Source organism: Haemaphysalis longicornis, unplaced genomic scaffold (genome assembly GCF_048455015.1).
Source record: "Haemaphysalis longicornis isolate Haplotype H1 unplaced genomic scaffold, Haemaphysalis longicornis Haplotype H1 scaffold_2, whole genome shotgun sequence".
NCBI classification, from domain to species: domain Eukaryota; kingdom Metazoa; phylum Arthropoda; class Arachnida; order Ixodida; family Ixodidae; genus Haemaphysalis; species Haemaphysalis longicornis.
In genome coordinates, this window is record NW_027526295.1 from 250015749 (window position 1) to 250028535 (window position 12787).

The window sequence follows — 12787 nt, forward strand, 5'->3', positions numbered from 1 at the left end:
AGGGTCGTTCCACAAAGTGAGCCAGAATGGCCCGTGACAATATATTTTCTCTAACTTCTGCCGTCATTCATGCAATTTTTCTCTTATTGTTTACGTAGACCTGCAAGGTTAGTGCATATACGCTCACCCGTAGAATCGGAAGTTGTTTACCAAGGTGAAGGTGAGTGGTAGCCTCTAACGGGCATTGGTGACGTGCTTCAAGCGTTCCCGCCTGCAGCGCCACACACCGACCATCCTGGGTGTTGCCTAGCAACGCGTTTTCTTGCTCGCGCGGCATTCTTTCTCGTGTTTAAGATGTTCACGTGGTCTTCCACGGCAGGCCAACGGGGAGGCGTGCATGCCTTCAACGGTGTAGACGCTGTCTCGTGTCTTGAGTTCCTACGTGACGCTAACGCCAACCAACACGAAAGGTTTACCCAGCGATCGTACGACTAACTACTGCCTCGCAATAAAAAAGAATAAGAACGCGTACCCTTTTACCTCCCACGCAGCATCTAGGTCCTACTCGTTCAGAATGATTTTCGCGCGTTCTGTTGCACCCATCGCGCAGAAACAATTAGGCAACGCGCTCGGACGCTCATCGCGAGTTCCGTTTTCCTCAAACCTGCTCCACGCGCCAGGTCGTGCGGTATACGGGGCGCGCCACAACACTCGTGAACGCGGTCTCTGTCAGTGCCTCCCGCTCGCATTCGCTTTCTGGAGGGGGCACCGTGTGGGCGGAAGCGAAACAAAGCCGAATTCGCGAATCGGGCGGCGAAATGTAAGGCGGGATTCCTCGGCGCGCGCAGGGTGTTTCGCCGCCGCTGCCTTCACGGACGGGAGCCCCTCGCGGAGCGGCTGCAGTCGCTGGTCGGGCTGTTTTTCCGGCTCGTGGAACGCGCTCAAGGGAACGTCGGCCTGACAAGGAGATGAATCGTGACTCTCCGCTGCCGCGGGTAGCCATGCGAGCGCTGGACTGGACACGTAATAAGCGTCGGCCGAAATCGCAACAACCGACGAACGAGCTTTCGCTCTCGTCCGGCCCTGGGTGAAAGGAATCTGGAACGGGAAAAGCCACCGAGCCTCTGCGAGAGCGCTCGCGCACCAACGCAGGGCAGCTGCTAGCGCGAGAAGGGGGTTCGTCACACGGACGCTCAGCGCTTTTATCGTTTCCGATCGAAACACGCGTTAGCGCTTGCGAGAAGAGGCCGGCACGGACTGGGCCGATGGCACGAATTCGGGCTCGCGTGCTCGCGCCCATGTCGTTGGCATGCTGCGCGCGTCCGCCCGCGTGGTCAGGTTGCTGCCGCGCCCTCGATCGCCGGCGTCGACGGTTGCCCGTTCGCTTCCCCACGACTGCCACCACCGCCACCGATGAGGGAGGGTGTGGCGGCAGTCGTGAGGAATTTGAACACGGCTGCACGCTACCAGTTTCAACGTCTTTCTTCCCGTTCAGGAGCGGCTGCATCGGTGGTAGATGGAGCAACATTAATTTGGAGGCGTGCATGAAATCATCGCCCCGAGACCGAGCCGGAATCTTTGTGTTCATTGAGAATGGGTGCGCCATAAAATGGAGCAAGCTGATTATATCCTCTACGCTTACAGTGCAGTAGTTAATTGGTGCTGGAGGTTATTTTAATTGCGAGACTTACGGGGAAAAATGCTGCGTACTAAGCCGAGGTTGGCGGTAGCACGGTCAGAGGGATCGGCACCGTGAGGAGCAAAGTGGCACTATTTAATGCGCCTGAAGCAATGAAGAATCTGGATATATCTAAATATTTGACTGCTAAGTTGACGGTAACCTGTGGGGTTGATCAACATCCTTGTAACCGCACCAAGCTAATTTATGTCACGCGACAAAACGTATGTAGTACGCACCGATGAGAGTTGATGGGAGAAAGGATTGACGAAGGTAGGCGTTTTAAGGACAATCTAATGGACGCAGCTGTGAGAATACTTGTATGTCAAAGAACGTGTATGCAGTTTGCACTAGAAGAGCTTAAACAATCGTAGGTACTTGAGATGCCATAGCTGAAAGGTGCGCTACCCTCGAACTGAGACAACACTACGCTACCTTAAACGCGTTCGAAAAAGGTTAGGTTGTCGAATCTAGAAATTGAAAAAAAAATAAATAAATAAAAAAAAATCTCATTATGGATGGGGGTCTGAACTGGCGGTTGTTGCAGCGATCATTGTTATAGTCAATGTTAGAGCTTTTTATTGCGCGGATGCAAAGGAAATTAGTAGTTCCGATCAATAGCGCAACAAGAAATAGTTTCTCTTTTTTGTATGGTGTATCGGATTATAAAGGGCGCGCTTACGCCCTTTCCCATACACGCTGATCGGAATCTCATTTCGTAGCGCAAACACACACGGGCGCAAGAAAGAAAAGACACCCAAGCGCATGTGTGTCCTTCCTTTCATTTCTTCCGTCCGTGCGTGTTTGCGGCGTGTTTACGTTGTCAACGCACACCAACTCGTCCAATTCGCTACGTTAAGGAATCTTTCTCTCGTCGATTACAGCTGAAACTTATTCTCGGTCCTCGACATAAGCGCGTTAATGAAGGCTGAATTGTTAAGGTTTATTACTCAAAGCCAAATAATTAAGCGCATTCCACGTGAATGCAATGCGACGTATTCTTCGCCTTAAATATTTCGATCCCAATGCCACCAAATTCAGCATTCAACGACACACCAAGTATCGGCACCCGGCCAGTCAGGGGCCTCAGAAAGGGGGGAGCTTCCCTGTAGCCAAAGAGAAGGGTCCCACTACATTTCCCACCTGATCTTGGTATTATTCGACAAATAATGAATCTAAAACGAAAGAAAAAACTGACTGGAGGGTCCCAAGCGAAAGGCCCAATACTACAGAGTCATTTTTCCAGAACTCATGCTACGTCGACGCTAATCGGTATTTAATTGCCAATTCGCCTTGTTTCTTTTGTTCTTGTAAGTTGTCACTGACTCATTACTGTGACTAGAGTTTTGTTGTTCAAGGAGGATATTTCGTTACCATAATTTTATTCACGACGTCGATTGTATAACGAATGAAGGCGCTTGAAAGTACAGTTAGAGTGCCACGCAGATGGCATTATTGCTCTTCTATAAATGAAAAAATAACCTTAATTATATGGGATGTTGGAATTGGAGAGCTTTTACTTAAAATAAATGGTTTTTGATTCAAGAATCAGTTGGGAAAGCCCGCCGACATCCATGGAAAAAAAAATCTACGATTTCAGACGCTAAAACAAAGCACTCTACAGTATCTAGAATTAGAAAATCATCATCATCAGCAGCAGTGGCACCGATTGCCTTAAGACAACCTCCTTTCAAAACACTTCCGAAGCCTCTACGTCCAATTCATCAAGGGCGTACGCAAGTGCTTCTCATTACAGACACAACGAATGCGGTCACTATACGCCTCGAGATTCGCGATCGCTGCGCCGCCTGCCGCCGCTTCTCCGCGGCGTTTGCGGGATTAGCGCTTCGTGGCTGATAGTAGGTCATGCAGTGTTTTGGTTCTCTTTCGCTTCTCTTTGCCTTTCCGCGCACTAAACAACTTGTTATGGTGTCGTCTGTAAGCTAACTGCACGTTTAGGGCACTTAAAAAAAACAGCTGCGTCTTGGTACAGCCGCTCTAACGCCAACAAGAGCTACCCGGGGAGGCGGTTCTGCGCGCTTCTTGGCCGCTCTTGCGGGCGTCGGCGGCGCAGCAGCATATCACCGCTGTCAGCTTCGAACACGTCAGCACAAGTGAATTCTATTTATTGTCGCCTTGTTTAGACCTGATATTGGTACTGTAAGAGGTTGGTTCGTTTTGCAGCGCACACAACAAATGCGGCTTTGCTTCGAATATGTACGTCGTAGAAAAATATGTTTCGGGGATGTGATAACCCAATAGCTGACAAAAACTTGTGCCTTTTATGGGAATATAAGCCACGCGAAAATGTTAGGTACACTCAAAGGCTGTGCATTGTCAGATATGTGCTAGTAAGAACCAAGGTATATGTTAATGAAACCACGGGAAAATGAATGGTCTGCAAGGCAGGAATAAATACAATAATCGTACGGGAATGAAAAAAAAAAAAAAAACTAGTGCAGCTTCTAAAATGCTGAAGACGTTTGTTTGAGCAAGGTAACATTCACCAGACCAACTAGATGCGAAGTGCACTGATATTTCACTAGACAGGGGTGGGGTGAGGAGGAGGACGCTCAACTATCGTTGTTTACAAATGCGGAGCGAAATCAACGAATGAACGTTTTAGTAATCACGCACACAAGCTGCGTGTTCACTTTTCGTTTGTTTTTCGCCTTCAACGAACGGCTGATCACTCGGTGGACGCATTTTTTGAAGAATACAGGGTAGGCAGTTCACAAGCGATACGAGGTGTCGTTGGAAGAGTTGATTGATTGATTGCAGGGTTTAACGCGCCGACGCAACGGAAACGATGAGGCACGCCGTAGTGGAGGGCTCCGGATTAATTTTGACCACCTGGAGATCCTTCAGGTGCGCCGAAATCTTGTACACACGGGCTTGTTGGAAGAGTGTCGTATCTGATAAGGGTCTCTGATTTCGGTTTAGCTAGATTCTGCAGTCTCCCTGTGTCGTATAACGATGTTTCGAAGAAGAGTTTGGTCACGGCCGCGGATTACTCTATAAGCCCATCTTCGCGCTTCTCGTGTAGGATAAATGTAACAGATGAATCTTTGCGAGCGCTCACCTCGGCACAAGACGACACAGCATTAAATTTGTCGTCGTGTGCTGACTCCGGAGTGTAATTTTGCATTATTCATCGTACTTCTTTGGTGCAATGTTTGTGAAATTTATGCCGCATTGGCGTGTTCATGGTACTGATCAATATCTGATATGCGATATTGACAGGCGTAACTTGCGTGCTGTCAGGTATGAGTGCTCCGCTGGATTTTGTAAGTGCACAAAGTCGATTTACATCATAGTTTGTATGGCCGCAACATGACCATCGGAGGAAACACTGCTTACGGAGACACTGCCACTAAATTTCAGGGCAGCGGAATTGCAATCAGCTGCATGCAAATGCTGGCTTCGGGACGCCGGCCTGTGACACACCCCTGGCGCTCATATAGATCTCACTAAGATCGCGTCATAAACGTTTATACTCTCGTTAACACACCACGCTTGCAAATAGAGTGCCTGCTCCACGTTATTCGGTATTTCGAACGCGGACAAACGGTAAATCGCTGTCTTGAACGAGCCCCAAAAGCAACGGCGACAGGGGGGAGCGGGCCGGGGACTCCCGCGCCTGCTTTTGAAACGGGCCGCTAGGGGGATTTCAGTGGCGCCCCTACAGGCCGCGCTCGAGGCGTATAGGCGCTTGAAATTTTCAACGACAACGGAACGAGGCTGCCGCAAGGAGGAATTGGAGCTGAAAGTCCCCACCCCGGGCAACTAAAGCCGTAGCAGCGCCCGACAGTAGAGAGAGGTTTGGTTTAGATCAAGGATGTTAAATTTTTTTTTAACCTCCTTGGTTTAGATACGGCTCAGTGCTCGATCGAACGCCGTCCGCGTTTCCCGAGTGCTCACGCTCGGCAGCGCTCGTTTGCGTCGAAGAGAAAAAGGAGTGGGGAGGGGCGGCTGCGTGCGGGTCTTTGAGTGATGATGTCGAGTACGATCACACACATGATAAGATGCCGCTGCCGCCAGCGCCCTTCCCATGGTTTGTATGCGTCCTGCACGCATATACAAAGCATTGCTTCGCCTATTGAGGACTATGCGACGAAAGCATCGGCTTAAGATCGAAAAAAATAGAGCGCGACTTAGACAACGACGGTAAAGAAAGACGACGGGACAAGCGCTCACTTGCAACTAATATTTATTGAGAAGTGGCTTGCCACTAGACCTTTTTATTAAGCAGAAAGGGGGCAAGTGCGTCAGCGATACTCCTGTGCTTTGGCGGGCCAGCGAGTTTGAGTTTTTGAAAACGTCACTTTGATCATGTCCTCCGTTTGAAGCGTTCCATGTAGTGTACCAAATTGCGCATGCTTCTGATGATACATGTATAAGTATGAGACGATGCCTCAATAAATCTATAGGTTTTATCTCGCTATTCTAAGACGGAGTTATGAGGAGGCACGATCGAGTGAAGATATCGCTTCTTATCAAAGGCCTAAAAAGGATCTGCGAGAAGTTTTGCTATAAATGCTATCGCTTGCATGAAATTTTTGGGCCGATTAGAGTCGCAGCGCTAGTGTTTGGACACGGGGCTTATCTATATACACAAATGCGCATCTCTTTGTTTTTGACTCCAGTTAAAGCCCAGCGCACATTTGCCGTTAACTTTCCATGTACCGCGAAACTACCATTGCGTAGGTATATGAAGGATGCAAATATACTTGCCGTTTGTTGTATTTTTAGCTCCTCTTGCGTTTTTTTCAGTCGCAGCTTATCGCTCCAGCTTTGGAACTACATGTGAATTACCGACGCCGAGTAAACTTTAAGCTAGCTGGATGTACAGAGTTGGGCGCTTTTAAGGATTGAAGTCAGTTTAGCGGGCGTGACATAATGCATAGGGTACACGTTTTGTCGAGTAAAATGCAAATTTTCCGACCTAAACTTCGAAAGTTTGATTTACAGTAATAACCAGAAAAAAAAACGAGCTTTTTTTCTTGAGGGGGGCGGGGGGGGGGGGGGGGGGGGGGGCTCGCACGGTGTGGTGAAACCGTGGTCGAGCAAACATTTGACGGGGATGTAGTGACGAATCCCCAACACACGTTTTTACCTTGCAAAAAAAAATTGCACTCATTCTAGAAATTTTGTTTCATAGGGTTATGAACATGGGATAAGGACATTGTTATTAGGTATTGCCAGTACATAACGTGATTTTTTTTTAATTCTTTGCTCTTACAGAAAAAGGGGTGAGAGGAAAAGGAGTTTTGTAGCCGCAGGGGGTTAATATTTATTTTGTTACATTTTCCCGCGTTTAAAAATAATGTTTGAACTGAGGCACGCATCACTACAGCTAAGACTGGAAAAACGCATGGACAGACGTGATCATGGTGTTCGGTCTTTCTTTCAACGCCCTTTGATGTACTTAAGAAGGAGCTAATTTTCGGCCCTTTTATAAAGCTGATTTTACAACGAAAATATAATCGATCTATTCGACAAACCAGCATCTTTGTGGAGAGAGACGCAAATGTATAGGGATATTTGCGCCTTCGTATGTCACGGGTGGGTCATTGTATCCCTACGAGTCTTAATCTGCACTTATCTTCTCTTGAAGATACAAAAAAATACACCGAAGAATTATTCATTTCTTGCACGCATATACAACTTCCCAACTTTCACGCCTCCAGCTTGCCGCCCATGTCCCCAATTTTCGCATTCCACAAAGGTTCCAAATATACAATAATAGGGCCAGCTATTCAGGAATAATTTTTTAATCCAGCAAATGTGTTGTCGGAAACAAATCTAACAATAACAAAAAAGAAAGCGCGCACGCAAAGGGAGACAATTCGAACAATAAAAAAAAAAGAAACAGCCACGGAAAGGGGATTTTTCAATAAGCTCGCAACAACTGCTGCAAGAAATTATCAAAAGATTATTGAGAGCGCGTGAACTTGCATTTTTGTTGTACTGAGATTGAACTTATACGCATGTAACTTAAAATAGATCACGGCACTGCGCACACGAGTTAAACAAAGCGGCACTGTTCTTTGTTTAGAATAACGGCCGAAAGAAATATGTGCACGTGCAAACAAAGTGTAAAAACCCCTTCCTTTCTGAGTAATAACAAAAAGGGCATTCGCATCGTAATGCAGTGCGATTTTCATAAAGCCATTTTCAGACATATGAGACGCTTCAGGCCCTTTAGTACTTATAACCTTCTCAAACAGCTATTTGGACTGTTCGTGTACTACCCCCTGTTATTGCTGAGGCCATGACGAATAACAGTTGGGCGTGATTTACGACATAATAGCTCGCATAACGCCAGAGTGCGAAGAAGAACGGCAGATAGAAAAATGAAAGGGGCTGCGGTCAGTGAGGGTCGGGTCCCCTGCAACCCCGGCGGTTCGGCCCTCCGTTCAAAAGTTGTCTGACCCTCGCCCGCCCGCCAGTGCAGTTACTTTTGCGGTCCTGATCTGTGCGATTACCATAACAACTGCGCGCTTTCAGTCGGCGGTGAGCTCCTTTGTGAGGTGCGAAGATTTGCATTCGGGGCCACTGACGGGCGAGAAAGTGGTGCAGGGCCTCTGATGGTGGTCGAGGAGCTACTGGCGTTGCTGTGACTGACGCCACTTGTTGTGGATGGGCCGACTATGCATTCAGACAGACATCTTGGTAGTACTGGCTACGTCATTTGAAATACAGGTATACGCAAAGAAAATCGAGGACAGTTCATAACTTGTAACAAAGAAGAAACCTGTTGACCCCTGAGTCCCCAGCAAAGAGTATGATTAAGCGATGCCACAATTCCGCAACTCTGTGTAGTTTTGAACACCATAAACTGCATAAGCTCACGGGGAAGATGAGCAAGGCATAAATTTATAGAATCAACCTTTCAGACTAACCTGGCCACCTGTCATACGGCGCAGTGTGATGGTTATAACGCGTTTCTGATGAGGACGAAAAACTAGACAGCCCGTGTGTCGAGATTCGAGCGTACAGGGCCCCAAAAAAGTAATCGGAGCACGGGTTGGACATTTTGAGGAGATTTCTCCTCTATTTGCCTAGCCAGCAGCGTCCAAGTGCCTTTTCAAGAAAGTCATTCCAAAGTAAAATCGGCCAGCACATATTCTATTTATACTCGCAGCCGCATCAAATAGAAATTAATTTAATTTCACGAAGCCGTGCTCCGTTTACCTTTTGGGGCACCGGTACATTAACAATCCTCATGGACGGGGTCTAAATAATGCGGCGTCCTTCTTAGCACCGTTGTAGCTTCAGCAAGACCGCCTCCCCCCCTTCCCCTTCGCCCCCCTTTTTATGCGTTTAAGTCTTCCAAGACAGACCAAGTGGTTGTCTTGCTATGTGATGATTATCAACGCCTGTGCATTTATCTCCCTTTATTGGGGAGCGGGATTGAGTATCTGTCAGGTGACAGGATAGGGTTCAGCCTCCGCATGGCAGTGCCTCGTTGCATGAGACTTACACGAATACAAAGAACGACTTCACATTCCTACCAAGCGTCCACTTTTCTCCGAATCTGGCAGCTTTAAATTAATGCTTTCGCATTACAGTGAGTTTTCTGGAGGGGCTTCCAACAGCGTTCTCCAAGAAAGGAGCCGTACCTTTCAGCCTCTATAGTCTCGAGATAAATAACCACTCTGCTTCAGACAATAACAATTTTGCCGTCATAAATACCCATATATCTTAGAATCTGTATTGACAAATGGAAACAGTCATATACGTTGTCAAAACTTGTGTGTAGCGACGCATTTCCCTTTGAAACACACATACACACACACGCACGCACGCACACGTACACACAAAAACACAAATGAGAAAGCGCAAAAATATTATTCATTCATAAAACATAAAAAGTAAAAATAAATCAAGGCAAGTTCACAGAAAAAAGGATGGCAATCTAATGACAAAGTTATTTTTACGTTCACTATTTGTTCAAGCTTTTTGTGCGGGATCAACAGATTTGGCAGCTTCTTTTTACGTTGCTCTACGCGAATGACTCGTTGTATATCATCGTCATTATCTTGGGCGCGTAGACTTCCGATACAATAATACGGTGGTCTGTCAGAACATTTATATTAGTGCCGGGAGTCCATACTTGATTATGAGCGTATCATTTCCAAGGGCTGCTTGAGGGAATCCTGAACTAGCCGCTAACTGCAGAAAAATTTAGGTCCACTGTCGTACGACGCTTCGGCTTTAAGGAACCGCAGAATGCAAGTTTTGGTTATTTTAAAAGATCGCTTTGTCCTAATAACAACGAGGCAAATTTCAATCCAGCAATAAATCAATACTGTAAGAAAATAAGATGATTAATGATGATTCACCACCCACTTTCTCGCTCAGCCCACATGCTGGGTCAGTGATATTGGAGGCTCCGGACTAAAGCCACTGATAAGAAACATAACTCCGCCATTGTAGTGGTGCCTCGAGTCCGTATAATCGTACCAGATAAAATGCTAACATTACTTCCCCTGTAGCATCACTGCTGACGTTCTTTAGCGCGAAATTTGAACGTTCTTTAGTACTATTTTTTCCGGGAACAACGCACTTCGAGTAAGGAATATAGTTGAGTAAGCTAGGCTAGTTCTTTCAAAGAAAAAAATATTTTGTATTTATGGCGCCTTCAGGCTTAAGCGCAGCAGTGGCAGCGAAAGTTATGCTGCGCCAGATTTAGCTATATACAAAAAAAAAAAAAAATCCCGGGACATCTCCACTAACTTGAAACCTGGGGAATGGCGCATCATGCAGTGCATAAGTGTATTCTTGGCGCCTTGGCGTTCTTTCCAACGGAGATGAAACCATGGGGAAAAAGAGGTATACAGCTTTGGTGTAAAAGTCGCGTGTCTTTGAAGCACGAAGCTCTTTATCGCGAAGCGTAAACGAGTGTCGCGGTGTTTTAGTAGCTTGACTACGTGAGACGACGATTACGACGGCTACAGGAGACGCGAACATCCACAGCCCCCAAGGGGCTTCGCCTTTAAAAGAACGTATCAATTGAAACGCTGACATGCTGCGCCAAAAGAGAATCCGAAATTTTGTTTTTGTGACCGTACTTTACACAGCCTTACCATATTTGCAAGCCATATTCACTACGCTCGCATCTCTGTTTAATCCATTGAAGTGAGCTTAGATAGTTCAGAAATAAGCGCTGTCATTTAAATGTTCCTTCTTTACTCATGGTCAAAGCGGCGCAAGATTGAAACGTCAGTTACGCGCTGCTTCTTTCAGGAGGCGCGCCAGGAGCGTCGGGATCTGTGCGCGCTGGCTGTCCAAATAGAAAGAGAATGGTGCGCTCCCCAAAACGCCGTTGGAGTTTCTAATCTCGACTGCGCTCATTTCTGACTACGAGCTCACGGTTCCGATGCAGGGCTGTGACGGTTGCTTTTCCTACGTAGGTGAAAAGCAAAGAGGCCCGTATGTACAGTCGGTAAAACGCTTGTCTATGACAGCAATTTAAACTTCTAGTTACATCTGAAAATTGCCGAAACATGCTCTTTACAAACATGTTGTAGACGAAAGGGGTGGGCTTAGACTTCAGAACGCCGCAGTATTTTCTACAAATTCCGCTAGGGCGAGGCAGGATGAGGCTGAAGTACGAAAGCTGTGTTATATACAAGCGTATTACCCACTGTACGAGAGCAACCACGTGTTTTAAGTTTGCTCGTAGGTCTCCACTACACGCTAAACCCAAATTTGAATGTGCCGCCGACGTGCCGCAGCGTCATCCATCATAGCAGTCATTCTGCGGCAGCATTTGAGCTCTTGACGAGCCGGCTCACCCGCCGTGGGAGCTCGCAGCGTGGTGTCCTCCAGCGCCGAGGGGTCTATCCACATCCAGCGGCGGCATCGGCATCCTCAGTTACGACGCGAGCGCGCTCTGCGAGGCGACCACGGCGAGCCACCGCCGTTGTTTGGGCGCCGCGGCGGCCGAGGCATGCCGCCGGGAACGGGATCGCCCCTCCCCTCTTCTCCCTCACACGCTCTCAAAGCGGCAACGCGCTTTCTCGCTCGGCGGTACGCCCGTTTTCCGCAGAGTTTTCTTATTGTTTTAAAATTAAAACACGGAGCATCAAATTTTCGAAGTGTTGTATTTTCACGTCGAAGGTCGAGAGTAAGAACAGTAAACTCTCGTTATAACGAAATCGTTTTATTCGTATGGTCGCTTTGTACGAGGTTTCTCACGGTCCCCATTGCAGTGCGGGGAAAGCTAATCAACCCCGCTTTTAACGAAGTGCAGCTTATAACGAACTCCGTTTGCTGTACCGGGGACTTCGTTATAAAAAAGGAGTGTCGAAAGGCCATCCTATTTTATGGCGATTTAAATCGGTACCTTGCGTCTAGCTCAGTGTATCTTAATGGGGCCGTGAATGCAGCTGCTAATAATTCGACAGCTAACGTCTATCGTGGGGCATTAAATTCTTGCTTCGTGGCAAACGATGCTTCCATTGCTCGGCGATTGGTGATCGGGGGCTCCGACTTGAAATTCCACTCTTCCTACAACAAATTATAGGGCAAAGCAACAGCGAAAATTAGGTAGCTAATAAGCCTTTTTTCTCCGTGGCTCACGTTATGCCAATAATATAATATAATATAATATAATATAATATAATATAATATAATATAATATAATATAATGTAATATAATATAATATAATATAATATAATATTGTTACGTTGCAGTAGGACAAATGAAGCGAACCATGGTTGAATGATGAAGAGCGATCTATTTATATTATTTATAGTGTGGCCGTCATTGAGTCCGCACAACCCGCGCGTACCGCAACTTCTTTGTCGTCATAGGCTAAAACTCCAGCGTCGTGTTACACTGATCATTTCTTCGTCATCGATTAACATTACCCCATCGTAGGAGCCGACCGTCTCGGGCGAGGCCGCAGCGAATGTGCAGGTTCGGTTAAAATGCGAGATGAGAGGGAAAGCAAGAGTGAAGTCTTGCGCGCGGTATCTTATGGCCGCCATGTAAATCATGTAAATATGTCCATCACATCCACTTCTCTTCAACCATGAATCGCCTCATCACTTCTGCCACCACTGACCTAGCCACTTCTTCGTCGTCCTCGTCGTCTTCTGTCTTAAGCCTTGGCAGTATGGGATATTACCCGCGTATCTGTCCCGCGACAAAACAAT

General features: G+C 47.0%; 1 protein-coding gene across 1 annotated transcript in view; it reads right to left on the reverse strand.

Annotated features, from left to right (window-relative positions):
• Positions 1-11546, reverse strand: part of LOC144167736 (beta-1,4-mannosyl-glycoprotein 4-beta-N-acetylglucosaminyltransferase-like) — a 44355-nt gene extending 32809 nt beyond the window's left edge. Inside the window, exon 1 of the mRNA XM_077696915.1 lies at positions 11422-11546. The gene's annotated coding sequence lies outside the window, so the exon portion shown is untranslated. The remainder of the gene's footprint in view (positions 1-11421) is intronic.
• Between the last annotated feature and the right edge of the window lie 1241 nt (positions 11547-12787).